The following is a 25,305-nucleotide window of genomic DNA, read 5'->3' as shown; positions in this document are numbered from 1 at the left end:
GGCTATGGAATGAAAAACGACCCGAGCTGGTTCCAGTGCAGGAAAAGTTGCACACCTACACCAAGGAGCTGATCCCAGTCCTCGGTAGTGCGGATGTAAGTGTAATCCATAATGGCGTGGTGCACAAGTTACCTCTGTGGATTGTTGCAGGTGATGGTCCAATGCTACTCGGAAGAAGGTGGATGGGGAAGATCCAGTGGAAATGGGAAGACCTCTTCACTCCAGCAATCGATGTCCCCCGTGCTCAGAGGGAGAGCAAAACCTCACCTTCGCTTGGGCCAGGCACCAGAGAACAGACCAGCGCAGCACCTGAGGCACAGACCGTCCATCGACTGCGTGGCAATGATCCAGCCGGAACGACCTAAAAGTACCTTCCCGGCTCCAGTGGCAGGATTCCTGGGGAGGAAGATCGAATTCACAGGCACTCTTCCAGCGTTTGTGGCAGAAGCGCGGGAGAGAAGGATCAAGGCAGTCGACCTCGAGGACAGAGGCAAGATGGAGTCCCTGCTGCAGCGAGGGGCAGCGAGGCTGGAAAAACAGATGTCTGCGGCCAGACCACGAGGTGCAACACTGAGGGACCAACACGTGGGGTCTAACAAAGGATCTGATTGGGGTAAAGCCAGCAGGGTTCTCTTAAAGGAGACGTGCAACCAACTGAACTTAAAGAGACATTGTATGCTCGGCAATCAGTGTAATGAACCGATTAAGGTTGTGAACAAAATGTTGTTGCGAGATGTCGGGAATAGAGTGTCCCCAAAAATAGCAAGCGAGCAAATTCAGGAGGGTGAAGGCACTGATCCTGATACCCTGCCCCAGGTCTATCCCACAAGTTATAGGTCAGTGACCTCAGGAGGGTGAAGGCACTGATCCTGATACTCTGCCCCAGGTCTATCCCACAAATTATAGGTCAGTGACCTCAGGAGGGTGAAGGCACTGATCCTGATACCCTGCCCCAGGTGTCCCCACAAGTTATAGGTCAGTGACCTCAGGAGGGTGAAGGCACTGATCCTGATACCCTGCCCCAGGTCTATCCCACAAGTTATAGGTCAGTGACCTCAGGAGGGTGAAGGCACTGATCCTGATACCCTGCCCCAGATGTCCCCACAAGTTATAGGTCAGTGACCTCAGGAGGGTGAAGACACTGATCCTGATACCCTGCCCCAGGTCTACCCACAAGTTATAGGTCAGTGACCTCAGGAGGGTGAAGGCACAGATCCTGATACCCTGCCCCAGGTGTCCCCACAAGTTATAGTTCAGTGACCTCAGGAGGGTGAAGGCACAGATCCTGATACCCTGCCCCAGGTCTATCCCACAAGTTATAGGTCAGTGACCTCAGGAGGTTGAAGACACTGATCCTGATACCCTGCCCCAGGTGTCCCCACAAGTTATAGGTCAGTGACCTCAGGAGGGTGAAGGCACTGATCCTGATACCCTGCCCCAGGTCTATCCCACAAGTTATAGGTCAGTGACCTCAGGAGGGTGAAGGCACTGATCCTGATACCCTGCCCCAGGTGTCCCCTGCCCCAGGTCTATCCCACAAGTTATAGGTCAGTGATCTCAGGAGGGTGAAGACACTGATCCTGATACCCTGCCCCAGGTCTACCCACAAGTTATAGGTCAGTGACCTCAGGAGGGTGAAGGCACAGATCCTGATACCCTGCCCCAGGTGTCCCCACAAGTTATAGGTCAGCGTCCTCAGGAGGGTGAAGGCACTGATCCTGATTCCCTGCCCCAGGTGTCCCCACAAGTTATAGGTCAGTGACCTCCGGATGGTGAAGGCACTGATCCTGATACCCTGCCCCAGGTGTCCCCACAAGTTATAGGTCAGTGACCTCAGGAGGGTGAAGGCACTGATCCTGATACAGTGCCCCAGGTCTATCCCACAAGTTATAGGTCAGTGACCTCAGGAGGGTGAAGGCACTGATCCTGATACCCTGCCCCAGGTGTCCCCACAAGTTATAGGTCAGTGATCTCAGGAGGGTGAAGGCACTGATCCTGATACCCTGCCCCAGGTCTATCCCACAAGTTATAGGTCAGTGACCTCAGGAGGGTGAATGCACTGATCCTGATACCCTGACCCAGGTCTATCCCACAAGTTATAGGTCAGTGACCTCAGGAGGGTGAAGGCACTGATCCTGATACCCTGCCCCAGGTGTCCCCACAAGTTATAGGTCAGTGACCTCAGGAGGGTGAAGACACTGATCCTGATACCCTGCCCCAGGTCTATCCCACAAGTTATAGGTCAGTGACATCCGGAGGGTGAAGGCACTGATCCTGATACCCTACCCAAGATGTCCCCACAAGTTATAGGTCAGTGACCTCAGGAGGGTGAAGGCACGGATCCTGATACTCTGCCCCAGGTCTATCCCACAAGTTATAGGTCAGTGACCTCAGGAGGGTGAAGGCACTGATCCTGATACCCTGCCTCAGGTCTATCCCACAAGTTATAGGTCAGTGACCTCAGGAGGGTGAAGGCACTGATTCTGATACCCTGCCCCAGGTCTATCCCACAAGTTATAGGTCAGTGACCTCAGGAGGGTGAAGACACAGATCCTGATACCCTGCCCCAGTTCTATCCCACAAGTTATAGGTCAGCGACGTCAGGAGGGTGAAGGCACTGATCCTGATACCCTGCCCCAGGTGTCCCCACAAGTTATAGGTCAGTGACCTCAGGAGGGTGAAGGCACTGATCCTGATACCCTGCCCCAGGTGTCCCCACAAGTTATAGGTCAGTGACCTCAGGAGGGTGAAGACACTGATCCTGATACCCTGCCCCAGGTCTATCCCACAAGTTATAGGTCAGTGACCTCAGGAGGGTGAAGGCACCGATCCTGAAACCCTGCCCCAGGTGTCCCCACAAGTTATAGGCCAGTGACGTCAGGAGGGTGAAGGCGCTGATCCTGATACCCTGCCCCAGGTGTCCCCACAAGTTATAGGTCAGTGACCTCAGGAGGGTGAAGACACGGATCCTGATACCCTGCCCCAGGTCTATCCCACAAGTTATAGGTCAGTGACCTCAGGAGGGTGAAGGCACTGATCCTGATACCCTGCCCCAGGTCTATCCCACAAGTTATAGGTCAGTGACCTCAGGAGGGTGAAGGCACTGATCCTGATACCCTGCCCCAGGTGCCCCACAAGTTTTAGGTCAGTGACCTCAGGAGGGTGAAGGCACTGATCCTGATACCCTGCCCCAGGTGTCCCCACAGGTTATAGGCCAGTGACCTCAGGAGGGTGAAGGCACTGATCCTGATACCCTGCCCCAGGTGTCCCCACAAGTTATAGGTCAGTGACCTCAGGAGGGTGAAGTCACTGATCCTGATACCCTGCCCCAGGTGTCCCCACAAGTTATATGTCAGTGACCTCAGAAGGGTGAAGGCACTGATCCTGATACCCTGTCCCAGGTGTCCCCACAAGTTATAGGTCAGTGACCTCAGGAGGGTGAAGACACTGATCCTGATACCCTGCCCCAGTTCTATCCCACAAGTTATAGGTCAGTGACCTCAGGAGGGTGAACACGCTGATCCTGATACCCTGCCCCAGGTCTATCCCACAAGTTATAGGTCAGTGACCTCAGGAGGGTGAAGGCACTGATCCTGATACCCTGCCTCAGGTCTATCCCACAAGTTATAGGTCAGTGACCTCAGGAGGGTGAAGGCACTGATCCTGATACCCTGCCCCAGGTCTATCCCACAAGTTATAGGTCAGTGACCTCAGGAGGGTGAAGGCACTGAACCTGATACCATGCCCAAGGTCTATCCCACAAGTTATAGGTCAGTGGCCTCAGGAGGGTGAAGGCACTGATCCTGATACTCTGCCCCAGGTCTATCCCACAAGTTATAGGTCAGTGACCTCAGGAGGGTGAAGACATTGATCCTGATACCCTGCCCCAGGTCTATCCCACAAGTTATAGGTCAGTGACCTCAGGAGGGTGAAGTCACTGATCCTGATACTCTGCCCCAGGTCTATCCCACAAGTTATAGGTCAGTGACCTCAGGAGGGTGAAGACACTGATCCTGATATCCTGCCCCAGGTGTCCCCACAGGTTATAGGCCAGTGACCTCAGGAGGGTAAAGGCACTGATCCTGATACCCTGCCCCAGGTGTCCCCACAAGTTATAGGTCAGTGACCTCAGGAGGGTGAAGTCACTGATCCAGATACCCTGCCCCAGGTGTCCCCACAAGTTATAGGTCAGTGACCTCAGGAGGGTGAAGGAACTGATCCTGATACCCTGCCCCAGGTGTCCCCACAAGTTATAGGTCAGTGACCTCAGGAGGATGAAGGCACTGATCCTGATCCCCTGCCCCAGGTGTCCCCACAAGTTATAGATCAGTGACCTCAGGAGGGTGAAGACACTGATCCTGATACCCTGCCCCAGGTCTATCCCACAAGTTATAGGTCAGTGACCTCAGGAGGGTGAACACGCTGATCCTGATACTCTGCCCCAGGTCTATCCCACAAGTTATAGGTCAGTGACCTCAGGAGGGTGAAGGCACTGATCCTGATACCCTGCCCCAGGTGTCCCCACAAGTTATAGGTCAGTGACCTCAGGAGGGTGAAGGCACTGATCCTGATACCCTGCCTCAGGTCTATCCCACAAGTTATAGGTCAGTGACCTCAGGAGGGTGAAGGCACTGATCCTGATACCCTGCCCCAGGTCTATCCCACAAGTTATAGGTCAGTGACCTCAGGAGGGTGAAGGCACTGATCCTGATACCATGCCCCAGGTCTATCCCACAAGTTATAGGTCAGTGACCTCAGGAGGGTGAAGGCACAGATCCTGATACCCTGCCCCAGGTGTCCCCACAAGTTATAGGTCAGCGTCCTCAGGAGGGTGAAGGCACTGATCCTGATTCCCTGCCCCAGGTGTCCCCACAAGTTATAGGTCAGTGACCTCCGGATGGTGAAGGCACTGATCCTGATACCCTGCCCCAGGTGTCCCCACAAGTTATAGGTCAGTGACCTCAGGAGGGTGAAGGCACTGATCCTGATACAGTGCCACAGGTCTATCCCACAAGTTATAGGTCAGTGACCTCAGGAGGGTGAAGGCACTGATCCTGATACCCTGCCCCAGGTGTCCCCACAAGTTATAGGTCAGTGATCTCAGGAGGGTGAAGGCACTGATCCTGATACCCTGCCCCAGGTCTATCCCACAAGTTATAGGTCAGTGACCTCAGGAGGGTGAATGCACTGATCCTGATACCCTGACCCAGGTCTATCCCACAAGTTATAGGTCAGTGACCTCAGGAGGGTGAAGGCACTGATCCTGATACCCTGCCCCAGGTGTCCCCACAAGTTATAGGTCAGTGACCTCAGGAGGGTGAAGACACTGATCCTGATACCCTGCCCCAGGTCTATCCCACAAGTTATAGGTCAGTGACCTCCGGAGGGTGAAGGCACTGATCCTGATACCCTGCCCAAGATGTCCCCACAAGTTATAGGTCAGTGACCTCAGGAGGGTGAAGGCACGGATCCTGATACTCTGCCCCAGGTCTATCCCACAAGTTATAGGTCAGTGACCTCAGGAGGGTGAAGGCACTGATCCTGATACCCTGCCTCAGGTCTATCCCACAAGTTATAGGTCAGTGACCTCAGGAGGGTGAAGGCACTGATCCTGATACCCTGCCCCAGGTCTATCCCACAAGTTATAGGTCAGTGACCTCAGGAGGGTGAAGACACTGATCCTGATACCCTGCCCCAGTTCTATCCCACAAGTTATAGGTCAGCGACCTCAGGAGGGTGAAGGCACTGATCCTGATACCCTGCCCCAGGTGTCCCCACAAGTTATAGGTCAGTGACCTCAGGAGGGTGAAGGCACTGATCCTGATACCCTGCCCCAGGTGTCCCCACAAGTTATAGGTCAGTGACCTCAGGAGGGTGAAGACACTGATCCTGATACCCTGCCCCAGGTCTATCCCACAAGTTATAGGTCAGTGACCTCAAGAGGGTGAAGGCACCGATCCTGAAACCCTGCCCCAGGTGTCCCCACAAGTTATAGGCCAGTGACGTCAGGTGGGTGAAGGCGCTGATCCTGATACCCTGCCCCAGGTGTCCCCACAAGTTATAGGTCAGTGACCTCAGGAGGGTGAAGACACGGATCCTGATACCCTGCCCCAGGTCTATCCCACAAGTTATAGGTCAGTGACCTCAGGAGGGTGAAGGCACTGATCCTGATACCCTGCCCCAGGTCTATCCCACAAGTTATAGGTCAGTGACCTCAGGAGGGTGAAGGCACTGATCCTGATACCCTGCCCCAGGTGTCCCCACAAGTTTTAGGTCAGTGACCTCAGGAGGGTGAAGGCACTGATCCTGATACCCTGCCCCAGGTCTATCCCACAAGTTATAGGTCAGTGACCTCAGGAGGGTGAAGACACTGATCCTGATACCCTGCCCCAGGTGTCCCCACAGGTTATAGGCCAGTGACCTCAGGAGGGTGAAGGCACTGATCCTGATACCCTGCCCCAGGTGTCCCCACAAGTTATAGGTCAGTGACCTCAGGAGGGTGAAGTCACTGATCCTGATACCCTGCCCCAGGTGTCCCCACAAGTTATATGTCAGTGACCTCAGGAGGGTGAAGGCACTGATCCTGATACCCTGTCCCAGGTGTCCCCACAAGTTATAGGTCAGTGACCTCAGGAGGGTGAAGGCACTGAACCTGATACCATGCCCAAGGTCTATCCCACAAGTTATAGGTCAGTGGCCTCAGGAGGGTGAAGGCACTGATCCTGATACTCTGCCCCAGGTCTATCCCACAAGTTATAGGTCAGTGACCTCAGGAGGGTGAAGACATTGATCCTGATACCCTGCCCCAGGTCTATCCCACAAGTTATAGGTCAGTGACCTCAGGAGGGTGAAGTCACTGATCCTGATACTCTGCCCCAGGTCTATCCCACAAGTTATAGGTCAGTGACCTCAGGAGGGTGAAGACACTGATCCTGATACCCTGCCCCAGGTGTCCCCACAGGTTATAGGCCAGTGACCTCAGGAGGGTAAAGGCACTGATCCTGATACCCTGCCCCAGGTGTCCCCACAAGTTATAGGTCAGTGACCTCAGGAGGGTGAAGTCACTGATCCAGATACCCTGCCCCAGGTGTCCCCACAAGTTATAGGTCAGTGACCTCAGGAGGGTGAAGGAACTGATCCTGATACCCTGCCCCAGGTGTCCCCACAAGTTATAGGTCAGTGACCTCAGGAGGATGAAGGCACTGATCCTGATCCCCTGCCCCAGGTGTCCCCACAAGTTATAGATCAGTGACCTCAGGAGGGTGAAGACACTGATCCTGATACCCTGCCCCAGGTCTATCCCACAAGTTATAGGTCAGTGACCTCAGGAGGGTGAACACGCTGATCCTGATACTCTGCCCCAGGTCTATCCCACAAGTTATAGGTCAGTGACCTCAGGAGGGTGAAGACACTGATCCTGATACCCTGCCCCAGGTGTCCCCACAAGTTATAGGTCAGTGACCTCAGGAGGGTGAAGGCACTGATCCTGATACCCTGCCTCAGGTCTATCCCACAAGTTATAGGTCAGTGACCTCAGGAGGGTGAAGGCACTGATCCTGATACCCTGCCCCAGGTCTATCCCACAAGTTATAGGTCAGTGACCTCAGGAGGGTGAAGGCACTGATCCTGATACCATGCCCCAGGTCTATCCCACAAGTTATAGGTCAGTGACCTCAGGAGGGTGAAGGCACTGATCCTGATACTCTGCCCCAGGTCTATCCCACAAGTGATAGGTCAGTGACCTCAGGAGGGTGAAGACACTGATCCTGATACCCTGCCCCAGGTCTATCCCACAAGTTATAGGTCAGTGACCTCAGGAGGGTGAAGGCACTGATCCTGATACCCTGCCCCAGGTGTCCCCACAAGTTACAGGTCAGTGACCTCAGGAGGGTGAAGGCACTGATCCTGATACCCTGCCCCAGGTGTCCCCACAAGTTATAGGTCAGTGACCTCAGGAGGGTGAAGGCACTGATCCTGATACCCTGCCCCAGGTCTATCCCACAAGTTATAGGTCAGTGACCTCAGGAGGTTGAAGGCACCGATCCTGAAACCCTGCCCCAGGTGTCCCCACAAGTTATAGGCCAGTGACGTCAGGAGGGTGAAGGCGCTGATCCTGATACCCTGCCCCAGGTGTCCCCACAAGTTATAGGTCAGTGACCTCAGGAGGGTGAAGACACGGATCCTGATACCCTGCCCCAGGTCTATCCCACAGGTTATAGGTCAGTGACCTCAGGAGAGTGAAGGCACTGATCCTGATACCGTGCCCCAGGTCTATCCCACAAGTTATAGGTCAGTGACCTCAGGAGGGTGAAGGCACTGATCCTGATACCCTGCCCCAGGTCTATCCCACAAGTTATATGTCAGTGACCTCAGGAGGGTGAAGGCACTGATCCTGATACCCTGCCCCAGGTGTCCCCACAAGTTTTAGGTCAGTGACCTCAGGAGGGTGAAGGCACTGATCCTGATACCCTGCCTCAGATCTATCCCACAAGTTATAGGTCAGTGACCTCAGGAGGGTGAAGGCACTGATCCTGATACCCTGCCCCAGGTCTATCCCACAAGTTATAGGCCAGTGACCTCAGGAGGGTGAAGGCACTGATCCTGATACCATGCCCCAGGTCTATCCCACAAGTTATAGGTCAGTGACCTCAGGAGGGTGAACACGCTGATCCTGATACCCTGCCCCTGGTGTACCCACAAGTTATAGGTCAGTGACCTTAGGAGGGTGAAGACACTGATCCTGATACACTGCCCCAGGTCTATCCCACAAGTTATAGGTCAGTGACCTCAGGAGGGTGAAGGCACTGATCCTGATACCTTGCCCCAGGTGTCCCCACAAGTTATAGGCCAGTGACCTCAGGAGGGTGAAGACACTGATCTTGATACCCTACCCCAGGTGTCCCCACAAGTTATAGGTCAGTGACCTCAGGAGGGTGAAGGCACCGATCCTGATACCCTGCCCCAGGTGTATCCCACAAGTTATAGGTCAGTGACGTCAGGAGGGTGAAGACACTGATCCTGATACCCTGCACCAGGTCTATCCCACAAGTTATAGGTCAGTGACCTCAGGAGGGTGAAGACACTGATCCTGATACCCTGCCCCAGGTCTATCCCACAAGTTATAGGTCAGTGACCTCAGGAGGGTGAAGACACTGATCCTGATAACCTGCCCCAGGTGTCCCCACAAGTTATAGGTCAGTGACCTCAGGAGGATGAAGACACTGATCCTGATACCCTGCCCCAGGTCTATCCCACAAGTTATAGGTCAGCGACCTCAGTAGGGTGAAGGCACTGATTCTGATACCCTGCCCCAGGTGTCCCCACAAGTTATAGGCCAGTGACGTCAGGAGGATGAAGGCGCTGATCCTGATACCCTGCCCCAGGTGTCCCCACAAGTTATAGGTCAGTGACCTCAGGAGGGTGAAGGCACTGATCCTGATACCCTGCCCCAGGTGTCCCCACAAGTTATAGGTCAGTGACCTCAGGAGGGTGAAGACACTGATCCTGATACCCTGCTCCAGGTCTATCCCACAAGTTATAGGTCAGTGACCTCAGGAGGCTGAAGGCACCGATCCTGATACCCTGCCCCAGGTGTCCCCACAAGTTATAGGTCAGTGACCTCAGGAGGGTGAAGACACTGATCCTGATACCCTGCCCCAGGTCTATCCCACAAGTTATAGGTCAGTGACCTCAGGAGGGTGAAGGCACTGATCCTGATACCCTGCCCCAGGTCTATCCCACAAGTTGTAGGTCAGTGACCTCAGGAGGGTGAAGATACTGATCCTGATACCCTGCCCCAGGTCTATCCCACAAGTTATAGGTCAGTGACCTCAGGAGGGTGAAGACACTGATCCTGATACCCTGCCCCAGGTCTATCCCACAAGTTATAGGTCAGTGACCTCAGGAGGGTGAAGGCACTGATCCTGATACCCTGCCCCAGGTCTATCCCACAAGTTGTAGGTCAGTGACCTCAGGAGGGTGAAGACACTGATCCTGATACCCTGCCCCAGGTCTATCCCACAAGTTATAGGTCAGTGACCTCAGGAGGGTGAAGGCACTGATCCTGATACCCTGCCCCAGGTCTATCCCACAAGTTATAGGTCAGTGACCTCAGGAGGCTGAAGGCACCGATCCTGATACCCTGCCCCAGGTGTCCCCACAAGTTATAGGTCAGTGACCTCAGGAGGGTGAAGACACTGATCCTGATACCCTGCCCCAGGTGTCCCCACAAGTTATAAGTCAGTGACCTCAGGAGGGTGAAGACACTGATCCTGATACCCAGCCCCAGGTGTCCCCACAAGTTATAGGTCAGTGACCTCAGGAGGGTGAAGACACTGATCCTGATACCCTGCCCCAGGTCTATCCCACAAGTTATAGGTCAGTGACCTCAGAAGGGTGAAGGCACTGATCCTGATACCCTGCCCCAGGTCTATCCCACAAGTTATAGGTCAGTGACCTCAGAAGGGTGAAGGCACTGATCCTGATACCCTGCCCCAGGTCTATCCCACAAGTTATAGGTCAGTGACCTCAGGAGGTTGAAGGCACTGATCCTGATACCCTGCCCAGGTGTCCCCACAAGTTATAGGTCAGTGACCTCAGGAGGGTGAAGGCACTGATCCTGATACCCTGCCCCAGGTCTATCCCACAAGTTATAGGTCAGTGACCTCAGAAGGGTGAAGGCACTGATCCTGATACCCTGCCCCAGGTCTATCCCACAAGTTATAGGTCAGTGACCTCAGGAGGGTGAAGACACTGATCCTGATACCCTGCCCCAGGTGTCCCCACAAGTTATAGGTCAGTGACCTCAGGAGGGTGAAGGCACTGATCCTGATACCCTGCCCCAGGTCTATCCCACAAGTTATAGGTCAGTGACCTCAGGAGGGTGAAGGCACTGATCCTGATACCCTGCCCCAGGTGTCCTCACAAGTTATAGGCTAGTGACCTCAGGAGGGTGAAGGCACTGATCCTGATACCCTGCCCCAGGTGTCCCCACAAGTTATAGGTCAGTGACCTCAGGAGGGTGAAGGCACTGATCCTGATACCCTGCCCCAGGTCTATCCCACAAGTTATAGGTCAGTGACCTCAGGAGGGTGAAGGCACTGATCCTGATACCCCGCCCCAGGTCTATCCCATGCTGCAGGCACCCGATGGCACTATTACCCACAGACCTGGAAATGATAACGGCCGCCGTTGCCCAACACCCGGGTGGAGATGGTGCAGCCCCCAGACCCGGTCACTACCTCGGCCATGTCCCGGAGTGAAAGTTCAGAACCAGCGAGTTCCCCAAACGGGACCTGGAACTGTCAGGTTCCCAACACCGTGAGAGAGCAGGCAGAAGATTCTGCAACCCTCAAAGGAGGACAGGGAGGCCACACACATATGTGGATCTGCCCACCACTAGACAACGGCAAAGGCCCTGAGTCCTGGTTCGGTGAGCGAACCAAGCCCCACCCCCACTAGCAGGGGGCACAGCGCCGCTATCAGACGACTAGGACCACGTCCGGTTGCTCTGGAACCTGTGTCCTCACATACCTGTACAGACCTCAGTACTGACCATGACTGAACCATGAATGCAATCTACCCAATCCGGGCACACGACCGTAAAACGTAACGAATGTAAATCACTGAACCAAGGTGTCACGATACAAACTCTAACGATATTTCTTTGTACTTGCTCTGTGTCTGATCCTGTATGTTAATGTAACGGGCCAGCTGTATGATCTCACTGTGGGGGGGGGGAGGGGTGGGGGAAATGGATGTATGTAACCATGGACACACACATGGATCACACCCAGAACCCACTGGAACCTCCACTGCATCATCGAACCATCCAAACTGGTAACCACTACCAACATTGTGGCAAAAGGACTCGGGGGTTAACAGGGAGAGAGCCAAGCCAAAGCACAGCCAAGGTACAAGGGCTATTGGCACTTATGTCTGGGGAGAGCTAAGCCAGGTAATCGACACAAAGGACTTGGGGGAGAGTGATGTTATATATGCAGACTATAGATATACTCTCTGTGTAGTCACTGTATAGTTGCATAAGATGGAGACTTGTTACCTGATGTATTATCAATAAGGTTTACACTGTGTATATATTATACTAGCACCACTAGAGGGTGCAACTGGTGGAGACTGGGGTTTCCTGCCCCTGTGGCAGAGGCTGTCCACCAGAGGGCACTGTGGTGGGAGACCTGAGGGTCACCTGTATAAAGGACCAAGGTCACTACAGTTTGAGTACAACACATTGCCTCGTGGAGTCATTCATAAGTGCATTACACACATAACAGACCCAGGGGCAACCTGAGACACAAGCAGTTTCAGTGAAGGAAAGCACTGACTGGGACTAACTGGCTGATCTCTCTAGCAGTGACTGTGGCCGGATACAATATCTCACCATCTTTGCTTTATGAAGAGAACACGATGATAACATCATCAACCAGCAGATTAGAAAGAAGGTTGTGAGCTTTGAAAGGTTGGTATTAACCTATTGATCTTGTATCATCATTTGTGAAAGTCAGAATGAGCAACATAATGAGTTTAATAGATACAGTAATACTGGTGCACAGTAGCTTGTTGGAACAGTTCATTTTGTTGTTTTTCGATCTTCTTTGATGTTGTTAATAGTAAGTCTGGGGCCTGTAGCCTGCTCACAGATGGTTACTGAGTCCCACTCTCAGCTCCCTCACTGACCAGACCCTCCCAGCCCTTGAGTTTGGTGCTCACTCCGTGTTCTGTAAATGTAGACAACTACTTATCATTGGTAGATCTCCCGGGGCATTGCTGGTGACAGACTGCAGGGTGAGCAACAGTCACACACATGTAACTGGGCCCCACTGAGAGAAGGGGGCACGGAGAAGGCAAACAATCCCATCACTGCCCATTGCCCACACACCCGACTCTCTGGGTCATAACCAAGTGCAAAGCTGTTATTGTATTCCAGCACATCCATCCTAAGGCCCAAGGCCATTGCATCAAGGTGAGGCCCTTTCACTGGATGGGTCAAACTGTGACATCACAGGGCAAGCCTGACCCTACCCTGAGCATCACGTGATCACTGACATCATGATAGGTTTGTAAACAGGGACAACATGAGGCAGAGAGGCTGCACAAGCAGTTTCAGTGAAGGAAAGGGAGCTGTACTGAATGTGACTAACTGGCTGATCTCTCTAGGGGTGAATGTGGCCGGCTAGAAGACCTGGTGAAGGGAGCGTGAACAATGGAATCATCACTAACCAGCTGACAGTCGGAAGGGTGTTGCTGTAGAAGGTTTGTTTATTCCAGTATGTATAATTCCCTGTGAAAGTCAGAGTATGTAACAGTGTAACCCACTGCAGTGACCATGCAGATATCAATCCTCAAACCCTGGAACTGAGACCAGATCAGTACTCGCTCGTTGTTCTGATCAACTGGGATAATCCCTGGGACAAGGAGTCGATGGGAAACTCTTGTCCCAGCTGTTACTGGTGCCCTCTGACCTTGCCAATCCCTGGGTCCTTGTCAAGGACCTGCTCCCAGGTCAGCTGGCTCAGGTACTGCCCCCAATAGCCCTCCGATTGTCAGAGAAGTTCCTTGTCCCAGTGATCCTGGTTCACCTGATGGCATTGCCGCCATTCTGGACCATCTCTCGGATTCTGAAGAAGGTGTACATTCTCCAACTCCACAACCTTTAATACTCAGGTGGCAGCAGAATCTGTGGCCAGTAACATTACATGGAAAGAAACATGTTGATAGTTTTGCCCCCAGAATCTGCATTAAACATTTACAGCTTCAATGGTTTACTATACAAGGCTCGCTCTAAAGTACCTGTCGTTGTCTTGTTGTGATCCAGTGATTTAAAAACACATCTGTCATTTCTTCTTCTGTTAGAGGTACACGGTTGGTGTCAGGATGAGAGAGAAAATGGGCGGTTTCATCAAAGTACCTCCAGACTAAAGTTGTGAGTAACAAAACCACAAAGACAAGTGGATCAGACACACAAGAGAGAGCACATCGTGACAGAAATCAGATCCATGCCAGCAGAGAACCACAGAAGGAGCGGGGCGGTGTAACTGAAATTATCCCGATGTTCTCGCTCTGTGTCCCATCTATTTCTCAGTCCCAATTCCACACCTTTCAATTTGTGTTTCATTTGCCGGCCAGTAACCCCCCTCCCCCAGAGACCCATCGAGCCCTCATGTCCCTGCATCGGCATCAAGCACCAACCCTGCTCCAACTCCAGGCTCAGTTCAGCACTGCTTGGGGTGACCTGCACTGGCACTGGGTAAAGCCCAGTCTGTGCCATCATCTCCAACCAGTGCCGGCCAGGGGTCCACCTCGGGACTTAACAGGAAAGTCTCAAGCATGGACGCTCCGGTTGTTGCCCCGAGACTGCCCAGAATTCAGAGGGAGCCCTCCCCTGGCACCAGCTGGCTCGGAGGAGTTCTTGACTGCTGGTGCCAGGATCTCTCCCAATTCCTGTGGGGCATCGAGGTTCCAAGGGCTCTCACTCCAAGGGAGGATATGTGTCCCTCAGTGTCACCTCCCCCACGAGACGGGGGCTCATGTCTGGAGGGTCGAACTCAATCGGCCTTTGTATTCATGAGCCTGTAACTAATCGCTTCCGAAGACAGGAAGCCTCCAGGTAGCTTCCTCGGGCTGAACTGGCAGGAAGGCTGATCGTGAGGCCCTCATCTCTGGTCCCCAGACCCTCACTATCAACCTTCCCTGTCTCTTCAGCCAGAGGCAGCTTCCCAGAGCCATCCCACCTTCGGAAGCCAAGCTGGGAGCCTGAGTCGGACCACAATCTCCAGGTGTTTAGGCTTTTTCTTGTATTTAACACGAGGGTGAGTGAGTCTGAAACTGTGGGATCTGGAGGTCCCTTCACTTGGGGGAGGGCGGGAGCGCGGGGGCTTTAGTTTTTACTTGGGCTCTTGCAAAGGCCTCAGACTATAGCTGTATTCATCCTACCAATTTCCTGGACAGTTTGGTGCATTCCAGTTAAGGCCAAGGTAGACAGTATCCATAGTGCCCCCGCCAGCCTGCTTTCACACCTTGCAGGTTATTGGCACCTGGTGAACTTCAGTGGTGAAGGCTTCAGAAGGAAGGTTACTGCCCAGTGAAACTAGTCCTGGTCTACCCACATTCGGGGTCTGGCGGCCCTTCCTGCAGGGTTTAGCGCTTGTCTCGAACTCCCTGCCACCAGATACATTGGGACTGGCTTTACTGACCAGCGGCCTAATGCCTCGCAGGTGAGTGAGGGAGCAATCCCTGTCACAGAGTGAGGACCACCTTCAGAGAGCATCTACTGCAGCAACAAGCTGTGTGGGGGCCCTCAATATCGGAGCAGGGCCCAGCATCCAGTGGCTCTTGCCTTGCCAATGAGCTTGGCCATACAACGTGGGGCACTTTCAGGTTCTGCAGGTGCCCTTTAGTATTTGGTGCTTCTTTGGTGAGCAAGTGGAGGAGCTGCTGTCACAGAACGTTCAGAATTGATGGAACCAATCCCAGAGCCGCTCATCCTCCGGCATCCCACCGGCCGTATGGAAACCACCAGAATGTGGGAGACGTACGCCCGGGAAATGTAAAGGTGATTGTTTCTGGACCTTCCTCCTCCAGATAATGTAGCACCACCAGCAATCCATTCCTGTGTTTAAGGGAGATCGAACATGTCCAGGGAACTCGCGACCAGTCGATAAGGTACCACAATACAGACCAAGCACTAGGGTTTATTTCTAGAGGGGTAGAATTGAAAGGTAGAGACGTTATACAGCAGCTCCTCCACTTGCTCACCAAAGAAGCCCTCAGACCAACGGGTACCTGCAGTACCTGAACATCTTTACCCAGAGCGTGGTGAGAATGTGGAGCTCACTACCCCAGGGAGTGGTTGAAGTGAATAGTATCGGTGTATATAAGGGGAGGCTAGACAAGCCGATGGGGGAGAAGGGAATAGAGGGTTCTGCTGATAGTTAGATGAGTGGCTGGAGCAGCACCGGCATTGGCTGACTGGGCCGAACGGCCTGTTTCTGGGCCGTGTGTCCCATGTAATCCGATGTAATCATTTACCTCCATAAGGCTTTACAAGGCTCTATCCGGACCGCAATGTCCTTTGTACCATGCTAGCCCATCATTCCAGAATAGGACCTGGAATACAGAGAGCTTGCAACAAGTGACCTTGGATACCCTGTCCAGCTCCACCTCCCCAAGTGACCGCTGATAGCCCACCACAGGGCTGGGTGGGTGGGTCACTTCCAGTACTTCCCTGTGGAAGTGAATTACTCAGGGCACTTGGGTTCAGACCAGAAATGGTGAGTATCCTCTGCATTAACAGCTTGTTTTTCACAATGTGGCTTGGTTTACAATGTGACTGGAAGGATGTTTCCAGTGGGGTTACGCAGGGCCCAGTACTGGGGCCCTTGCTTTTTGTGGTATATATCAACAATCTAGATTTGAATATCGGGAGACAAAACTAAAATTGGCCGTGTGGTTGATAATGAAGAGGAAAGTTATGGGCTGCAGGAGGATATCAATCTACTGGTCAGGTGGGCAGAGCAGTGGCAAATGGAATTTAAGTCAGAGAAGTGTGAGGTGATGCATTTTGTGAATGCTAATAAGGAAAGGGTATGTATACACATTAAGCAGGAGGCCACTTAATAGTGTAGCTGAACAAAGGGACCTTGGAGTGCTTGTCCACAGATCCCTGAAAGTAGCAGGCCAGGTGGATAAGGTGGTTAAGAAGGCATACGGAATGCTTGACTTTATTGGCCGAGGCATAGAATATAAGAGCAGGGAGGTTATGCTTAAATTGTATAATACTCTGGTTAGGCCACAGCTGGAGTACTTGCATGCAGTTCTGGTCGCCGTATTATAGGAAGGATGTGATTGCACTAGAGAGGGTGCAGAGGAGATTTACTGGGATGTTGCCTGGAATGGAGAATCTTAGTTATGAGGACAGATTGGATAGGCTGGGTTTGTTCTCATTGGAACAGAGGAGATTGAGAGGAGACCTCATCGAGCTGTACAATATATTGAGGGGCCTGGACATAGTGGATAGTAAGGGTCTATTTCCATTGGTGGAGAGATCTATTATGAGGGAGCATAGTTTTAAGGTGGTTGGTGGAAGGTTTAGAGGGGATTTGAGGGGGGGTTCTTTACGCAGAGTGTTGTGGGGATCTGGAACTCGCTGCCTGGAAGAGTGGTGGATGAAGAAACCCTCACCACTTTTAAGAGATGGTTGGATGAGCACTTAAAGTGCAGTAAGCTGCAGGGTTACGGACCCAGAGCTGGTAATTGGGATTAGACTGGATGACCTTTTGTTGGACGGTGCAGATATAATGGTAAGTACTACAGGGAATAGAATACGGCCAGGGTGATCTCCTGGACTAGTGTCGATCGCCTGGATGGGTTGGAGAGGAATTTTCCCAGATTTTTTCTCCCTAAATTGGCCTGGGTTTTTATCTTGGTTTTGCCTCTCCCAGGAGATCACATGACTCCGGTTGGGGTGGAGTGTAGAATGTTTCAGTATAAGGGGTGTCACAGTTGTGTGAGGCGGACTGGTTGGGCTGGGTGCTCTTTGCCTTTCCGTCATTGTTCATAGGTTTATATGTAACCTTCAGGGCTGCTGACCGAGAGCCGTGTGGCTCTTTGTCGGCCGGTGAGGACACGATGGGCCGGAATGGCCTCCTTCTGTGCTGTAAATTTCTATGTTTCTATGTTTCTATGTTTGACCATCAGAGGAACTATCTACTAGTGGACATACTGGTCACCATCCACACTGAGACTGAGAGATAGTCACCCAGAAGGCTCAACTGATGAAGATATGTCTCCAGTTGAACATTCTTGATGTCTATCACTTGGCCAGTAATGTTGCCACAGTTCTCCTTTGTCGCAGGATCTGATCGAGAGATTGTGGTCTTCACAGCCATCAGGTTCTTCAGGTAATGCTGTGACATTCAGGAGGAATGGGCTACAAGGCCAGTGGTCATGGATGTGTTCACTTGTCATTTCAGCAGGCTCAGGGTGTGAACGGTATAATAGGACATTGTACACTTTGCAGAAACCTTCACCACTTTTAAGAGATGGTTGGATGGGCACTTAAAGTGCTGGTAATTGGGATTAGACTTAATGATCTTTTGTTGGACAGCGCAGCTATAATGGTAAGTACTGCAGGGAATAGAATACGGCCAGGGAGATCTCCTGGACTAGTGTCGATCGCCTGGATGTGTCGGAGAGGAATTTTCCCAGATTTTCTCTCCCGAAATTGGCCTGGGTTTTTATCTGGTTTTTGCCTCTCCCAGGAGATCACATGGCTCCGGTTGGGGTGGAGTGTAGAATGTTTCAGTATAAGGGGTGTCGCAGTTGTGTGAGGCGGACTGGTTGGGCTGGGTGCTCTTTGCCTTTCCGTCATTGTTCATAGGTTTATATGTAACCTTCAGGGCTGCTGACCGAGGGCCGTGTGGCTCTTTGTCGGCCGGCGTGGACACGATGGGCCGAAATGGCCTCCTTCTGTGCTGTAAATTTCTATGTTTCTCTGTTTCTCTGTTTGACCATCAGAGGAACTATCTACTAGTGGACATACCGGTCACCATCCACACTGAGACTGAGAGATAGTCATCCAGAAGTCTCAACTGATGAAGATATGTCTCCAGTTGAGCATTCTTGATGTCTATCACTCGGCCAGTAATGTTACCACAGTTCTCTTTTGTCGCAGTATCTGAATGAGAGATGGTGGTCTTGGGGCACAGTGTCCTCCAGGCATTTGGGCCACAGACATCAGGCTCTTCAGGTAATGCTGTGACATTCAGGAGGAATGGGCTACAAGGCCAGTGGTCATGGATGTGTTCACTTGTCATTTCAGCAGGCTCGGGGTGTGAACGGTATAATAGGACATTGTACACTTTCAGACCCGGTGTGGGGTAAGTCAGCATGTCTATGGGTGATAATGACGAGGAAAGTCATGGCCTGCAGGAGGATAGCAATCTACTGGTCAGGTGGGCAGAGCAGTGGCAAATGGAATTTAATTCAGAGAAGTGTGAGGTGATGCACTTTGGGAGGGATAATAAGGAAAGGGTATACACATTAAGCGGTAGGTCACTTAATAGTGTAGATGAATGAAGGGATCTTGGAGTGCTTGTCCACAGATCCCTGAAAGTAGCAGGCCAGGTGGATAAGGTGGTTAAGAAGGCCTACGGAATGCTTGCCTTTATTGGCTGAGGCATAGAATATAAGAGCAGGGAGGTTATGCTTAAATTGTATAATACTTTGGTTCGTTCACAGCTGGAGTATTGCGTGCAGTTCTGGTCGCTGTATTATAGGAAGGATGTGATTGCACTAGAGAGGGTGCAGAGGAGATTTACTGGGATGTTGCCTGGAATGGAGAATCTTAGCAATGAGGACAGATTGGATAGGCTGGGTTTGTCCTCATTGGAACAGAGGAGATTGAGAGGAGACCTCATCGAGGTGTACAAAATATTGAGGGGCCTGGACATAGTGGATAGTAAGGGTCTATTTCCATTGGTAGAGGGGTCTATTACGAGGGGGTATAATTTTAAGATGGTTGGTGGAAGGTTTAGAGGGGATTTGAGTGGGGCTTCTTTACACAGAGGGTTGCGGGGATCTGGAACTCGCTGCCTGGAAGAGTGGTGGATGCAGAAACCCTCACCACTTTTAAGAGATGGTTGGATGGTCACTTAAAGTGCAGTAACCTGCAGGGTTACGGACCTAGAGCTGGTAATTGGGATTAGACTGGATGACCTTTTGTTGGACGGAGCAGATATAATGGTAAGTACTGCAGGGAATAGAATACGGCCAGGGAGATCTCCTGGACTAGTGTCGATTGCCTGGATGGGTCGGAGAGGAATTTTCCCAGATTTTTTCTCCCGAAATTGCCTGGGTTTTTATCTGGTTTTTGCCTCTCCCAGGAGATCACATGACTCCGGTTGGGGTGGAGTGTAGAATGTTTCAGTATAAGGGGTGTTGGGGTAAAAGGGGCTTCTCTCCCTCGGGGTGGACGAACTGATATAGTTAATCCATACGTCGCCCAGCTCCCACTGTATAACCACCACGGAAGTTAACGAACAAATCCTCAGGTTTACCGGTTTTATTACGAGCAATGCACGGGAAGGTTTAGCCTAAAACCTCGGACGTACAAGAGGTTTCAAGTACAATTTATACAGGTTTTGGAGAGGAACACCCTCCTACAAAATCCTCGCTGGGTCTAATTCTATCAGCGAAGTTACATTGATGTGTCGACTCTTATCAAACTGTCTCTGAGTGGTATATACAAGTGCCCACTGTAAGGGGTGGTTTTTAGGGGATCAGCTTTCCCTTCTGACCTTATTTGAGCGGTTCTGAATCGCTCCCATACCCTTGGTTCTAGACACTGGAATTATGAAGCGACTGTGACAGACTTGGACAGACAATCGGTTTCAAGGTCGGAAGCAGGTATGGTTTTATTGTGTTTAAAAAGAAGTTAAAGGCACACCTTTAACAACACACACAGACCAATACACACTGAGGGGTACAACACATTGAATAAAATGTCAAATTATAGCCTGTGGGGAAAAGAATACAGCTTAAACTCTAAATGGGCTAAAAAGGAGAATGCAGATACATTTACACAAGTTATCCCAGCCTCCCTCCTCCCAATTCCCCTAACTAACTAAGTTATAGCTCTGTGGGTTCAGGGGCCATGCTCACCAATCCCTTTAGACAGTTGCCGGTGAATCACGGTTTCGGGGTTCACTGCACTTGGTCTTCTAGGCGAGCCGTACCCCGGTCGGAGGAGAGGACTTCGGACTGCGTAGTCTTCGGTTGGGGTGCGTCCGTTGATGCGCTAAGTTGCGTTTTGGATGTATGAGGTAAGTACCCACTTTCTTTGGTTAGGAATAGTTTTAGTTAGTCCCTTTTGGTAATTTCTCACCTGTTGGCCGTTCAGATTGTAGAGTGGAAATAAATGTCGATTCTTCGGTTTTTGCTGAGTTGGTTTTGGTTGGTCGTTTCGCTGGTTTGGTGGCCCGGGTTTGTCAATTTGTTTGCTGAAAACCTTCCATTTCGTGGGCCTCGTGCTCAGTCGGTCCTTGACGATTTCTTGTAAGTTCCTTCACGACTTCATTTCTCACTCCGACTGCTTGTGTCTGTCTGTGTTCTGTTCGCATCTGTGTTCTGTTCGAGTCTTTCCTTGTAAAGCTGGGGATAGATATATCCCCCCAAAAAAGGCTCCGTTATCTCCCATCAAATCTCTTGGGCTCTGTTTAAACTGTTCTGTCCATTGAATTTCCAATGTCTCCTTTGTCAGCAGTAACTCGATTAGGGTGTGAGAATGTGCTATCACTGGGTTTGCATTGTTTTAGGATTGTCCAGTTTCTGACCATGATTTCCATTGTGCTTGATTGGGTAATTCGATTATCTCTGAAAGGGTGAATAGCCTGGGGTCCTTAATACACGAATTTGCTTCAGAGGTTGGCCCCACCTCCTATATTCGGTAACTCTTTTTCACAGCCAAAATGTTGTAGAATCTTAAAATTGATATGCTCCTTCCCATAGATGTTATGGGGATCTCAAGCTTCTGTAATTTAGGTCCATTTTGAATTCCCTTTCCTATGAGTCCAAACACTGGGGGGGGGGGGGTCTCCATGAATGCATCCCCTTTTATCCCCCGCAGGCTTCGTCTGCCCCTTTAAACTCATTTTAAAAGCCCAGAAAGGGATTCTTCTCCTCTGCAGGGGAAACGTACCTGGAATCTTTGCAAGATATTGGTAAATTCTACAGCACCTTCTGTGCTGTTGGTCCATCACTTGCCCTTTGCTGCAGTATAATAGGCCCCTAAACTGGCTTCCTTATCTCTTCCTCAGGGACTTCTGATCAACAACTGCTGATTTTACTGTTTAAGTATTGCAGAGGTTACGGATTCAGTTTATTGCGTTATACATTTGTGCTATACCGACATAAGCTAGTGTTACATACATAGGCAATTATACAGACCCTCCTGATACTGATAAGTTCACTACCTTCAGCATAATTCTGACCATCTATTTGCAACTTTTACAATTTATCTCTTACAGGGGTGTCACAGTTGTGTGAGGCGGACTGGTTGGGCTGGGTGCTCTTTGCCTTTCTGACATTGTTCATAGGTTTATATGTAACCTTCAGGGCTGCTGACCGAGGGCCGTGTGGCTCTTTGTTGGCCGGCGCGGACACGATGGGCCGAAATGGCCTCCTTCTGTGCTGTAAATTTCTCTGTTTCTATGTTTCTGTGTTTGACCATCAGAGGAACTATCTACTAGTGGGCATACTGGTCACCATCCACACTGAGACTGAGAGATAGTCATCCAGAAGGTCAACTGATGAAGATATGTCTCCAGTTGAACATTCTTGATGTCTATCACTCGGCCAGTAATGTTACCACAGTTCTCCTTTGTCGCAGGATCTGAACGAGAGATGGTGGTCTTGGGGCACAGTGTCCTCCAGGCATTTGGGCCACAGCCATCAGGCTCTTCAGGTAATGCTGTGACATTCAGGAGGAATGGGTTTCAAGGCCAGTGGTCATGGATGTGTTCACTTGTCATTTCAGCAGGCTCGGGGTGTGAACGGTATAATCGGACATTGTACACTTTCAGACCCGGTGTGGGGTAAGTCAGTATGTCTATGGGTGATAATGACGAGGAAAGTCATGGGCTGTAGGAGGATCTCAATCTACTGGTCAGGTGGGCAGATCAGTGGCAATAAAGTTGTAGCAGTTATAATGGGTGACTTTAATATGCACATAGATTGGGCTAGCCAAACTGGAAGCAATACGGTGGAGGAGGATTTCCTGGAGTGCATAAGGGATGGTTTTCTAGACCAATATGTTGAGGAACCAACTAGGGGGGAGGCCATCTTAGACTAGGTGTTGTGTAATGAGAGAGGATTAATTAGCAATCTCATTGTGCGAGGCCCCTTGGGGAAGAGTGACCACAATATGGTGGAATTCTGCATGAGGATGGAGAATGAAACAGTAAATTCAGAGACCATGGTCCAGAACTTAAAGAAGGGTAACTTTGAAGGTATGAGGCGTGAATTGGCTAGGATAGATTGGCGAATGATACTGAAGGGGTTGACTGTGGATGGGCAATGGCAGACATTTAGAGACCGCATGGATGAATTACAACAATTGTACATTCCTGTCTGGCGTAAAAATAAAAAAGGGAAGGTGGCTCAACCGTGGCTATCTAGGGAAATCAGGGATAGTATTAAAGCCAAGGAAGTGGCATACAAATTGGCCAGAAATAGCAGCGAACCTGGTGACTGGGAGAAATTTAGAACTCAGCAGAGGAGGACAAAGGGTTTGATTAGGGCAGGGAAAATGGAGTATGAGAAGAAGCTTGCAGGGAACATTAAGGCGGATTGCAAAAGTTTCTATAGGTATGTGAAGAGAAAAAGGTTCGTGAAGACAAACGTACGTCCCCTGCAGTCAGAATCAGGGGAAGTCATAACGGGGAACAAAGAAATGGCAGACCAATTGAACAAGTACTTTGGTTCGGTATTCACTAAGGAGGATACAAACAACCATCCGGATATAAAAGAGGTCAGAGGGTCTAGTAAGGAGGAGGAACTGAGGGAAATCTTTATTAGTCAGGAAATTGTGTTTGGGGAAATTGATGGGATTGAAGGCCGATAAATCCCCAGGGCCTGATGGACTGCATCCCAGAGTACTTAAGGAGGTGGCCTTGGAAATAGCGGATGCATTGACAGTCATTTTCCAACATTCCATTGAATCTGGATCAGTTCCTATGGAGTGGAGGGTAGCCAATGTAACCCCACTTTTTAAAAAAGGAGGGAGAGAGAAAACAGGGAATTATAGATCGGTCAGCCTGACCTCAGTAGTGGGTAAAATGATGGAATCAATTATTAAGGATGTCACAGCAGTGCATCTGGAAAATGGTGACATGATAGGTCCAAGTCAGCATGGATTTGTGCAAGGGAAATCATGCTTGACAAATCTTCTGGAATTTTTTGAGGATGTTTCCAGTAGAGTGGACAAGGGAGAACCAGTTAATGTGGTATATTTGGACTTTCAGAAGGCTTTCGACAAGGTCCCACACAAGAGATTAATGTGCAAAGTTAAAGCACATGGGATTGGGGGTAGTGTGCTGACGTGGATTGAGAACTGGTTGTCAGACAGGCAGCAAAGAATAGGAGTAAACGGGGACTTTTCAGAATGGCAGGCAGTGACTAGTGGGGTGCCGCAAGGTTCTCTGCTGGGGCCCCAGCTGTTTACATTGTACATTAATGATTTAGACGAGGGGATCAAATGCAGTATCTCCAAATTTGCGGATGACACTAAGTTGGGTGGCAGTGTGAGCTGCGAGGAGGATGCTATTAGGCTGCAGAGTGACTTGGATAGGTAAGGTGAGTGGGCAAATGCATGGCAGATGAAGTATAATGTGGATAAATGTGAGGTTATCCACTTTGGTGGTAAAAACAGAGAGAGAGACTTTTATCTGAATGGTGACAGATTAGGAAAAGGGAAGGTGCAACAAGAACTGGGTGTCATGGTACATCAGTCATTGAAGGTTAGCATGCAGGTACAGCAGGCGGTTAAGAAAGCAAATGGCATGTTGGCCTTCATAGCGAGGGGATTTGAATACAGGGGCTGGGAGGTGTTGCTACAGTTGTACAGGGCCTTGGTGAGGCCACACCTGGTATTGTGTACAGTTTTGGTCTCCTAACTTGAGGAAGCACATTCTTGCTATTGAGGGAGTGCAGCGAAGATTCACCAGACTGATTCCCGGGATGACCTATCAAGAAAGACTGGATCAACTGGGCTTGTATTCACTGGAGTTAAGAAGAATGAGAGGGGACCTCATAGAAACGTTTAAAATTCTGACGGGTTTAGACAGGTTAGATGCAGGAAGAATGTTCCCAATGTTGGGGAAGTCCAGAACCAGGGATCACAGTCTGAGGATAAGGGGTAAGTCATTTAGGACCGAGATGAGAAGAAACTTCTTCACCCAAAGAGTGGTGAACCTGTGGAATTCTCTACCACAGAAAGTAGTTGAGGCCAATTCACTAAATATATTCAAAAGGGAGTTAGATGAAGTCCTTACTACTCGGGGGATCAAGAGGTATGGCGAGAAAGCAGGAATGGGTACTGAAGTTGCATGTTCTGCCATGAACTCATTAAATGGCGGTGCAGGCTAGAAGGGCTGAATGGCCTGCTCCTGCACCTGTTTTCTATGTTTCTATGTTTCTATGTTTCTATGTTAAGTGTGAGGTGATGCACTTTGGGAGGGCTAATAAGGAAAGGGTATACACATTAAGCGGTGGGCCACTTAATCGTGCAGATGA

This window comes from Pristiophorus japonicus, unplaced genomic scaffold (genome assembly GCF_044704955.1).
Source record: "Pristiophorus japonicus isolate sPriJap1 unplaced genomic scaffold, sPriJap1.hap1 HAP1_SCAFFOLD_470, whole genome shotgun sequence".
Taxonomy (NCBI): Eukaryota; Metazoa; Chordata; class Chondrichthyes; family Pristiophoridae; genus Pristiophorus; species Pristiophorus japonicus.
This window is presented reverse-complemented; position numbering follows the sequence as displayed.